The sequence below is a fragment of the Procambarus clarkii genome, chromosome 86 (genome assembly GCF_040958095.1).
Source record: "Procambarus clarkii isolate CNS0578487 chromosome 86, FALCON_Pclarkii_2.0, whole genome shotgun sequence".
Taxonomy (NCBI): Eukaryota; Metazoa; Arthropoda; class Malacostraca; order Decapoda; family Cambaridae; genus Procambarus; species Procambarus clarkii.
Window position 1 is genome coordinate 1,975,383 of NC_091235.1, and position 1,534 is coordinate 1,976,916.

Here is a 1,534-nt window from a genome sequence, read left to right on the forward strand (position 1 = left end):
ATATATATATATATATATATATATATATATATATATATCCACCACCTCCCAAGTGAACTTGGAAGGTGGTGGTCTTTGTAGTATATAAATACTCCGAAATTACCATCTCTTTTAAGGGTCTGAGCAGGTGGTGGAGTGGGTTAAGACGTACCTGTTATGCCAGTTGCTGGAAGGCTTCTGTGCTGGCTAGGGTTCGAGTCTCCTGGTGGGAAAGTGTTCTAAAGTTGTATACTTCACTCTCGTGTTTAGGAGAGTTGTGCCTTAAGCATAGACACAGTGTTCTCTCATATTAACAGGGACTTGAAGAAAAAACGTAAAAATGACCCCTCACTTGCTCTAGTGCTCTTGAGAGGTGGTGGTCTTTGGAGTATATAAATACTCCGAAATTACCATCTCTTTTAAGGGTCTGAGCAGGTGGTGGAGTGGGTTAAGGCGTACCTGTTATGCCAGTTGCTGGAAGGCTTCTGTGCTGGCTAGGGTTCGAGTCTCCTGGTGGGAAAGTGTTCTAAAGTTGTATACTTCACTCTCGTGTTTAGGAGAGTTGTGCCTTAAGCATAGACACAGTGTTCTCTCATATTAACAGGGACTTGATGAAAAAACGTAAAAATGACCCCTCACTTGCTCTAGTGCTCTTGGGAGGTGGTGGTCTTTGGAGTATATAAATACTCCGAAATTACCATCTCTTTTTATGCCAGTTGCTGGAAGGCTTCTGTGCTGGCTAGGGTTCGAGTCTCCTCGAACCCTATATATATATATATATATATATATATATATATATATATATATATATATATATATATATATATATATATATATATATATATATATATATATATATATATATATATATATATACACATATATATATATATATGTATATATGTATATATATATATATATATATATATATATATATATATATGTATATTTGGTTTTTGGAAACCAGAAAAACGGCCAGCCTACTCATGAGAAACTCTCCAGACACGAAACAGAACGCTTTAAAAGAGACTAACGTCGTCTATGCCTTCAAATGCCCACTTGGGGACTGTAAGCTCCAAAAAACCCAGTATATAGGCAAGACAACAACATCTCTTTCTAGGCGTTTAACGATGCATAAACAACAGGGCTCCATTAAGGAACATATAATCTCTTCCCATAACCAAACCATCGCCAGAGAAATCCTAGTAAACAACACAGAAATCATCGATAGATACAGCGATAGCAGGCGGCTTGACGTTTGCGAGGCACTACACATCAAGAAGTCAACACCAGCAATCAACAGCCAATTATTGCACAACTATATTCTACCCACCTCAAGACTCCGCTCCAATATAGAAGCATCAAGAAATATGGACCAATAGGCTTTCTACAAACACTTCTATTCAATATCCATTGTTTCGTGTTCTGTCTTGTGTTGATACTTTTAATACCCTATTAATATCCTCTAATGCCACATCATCCTTCCCACCTCACTCAAATGTAATGCCACATCACCCTTCCCACCTCACTCAAAAGTAGATATAAAATCAGGGAA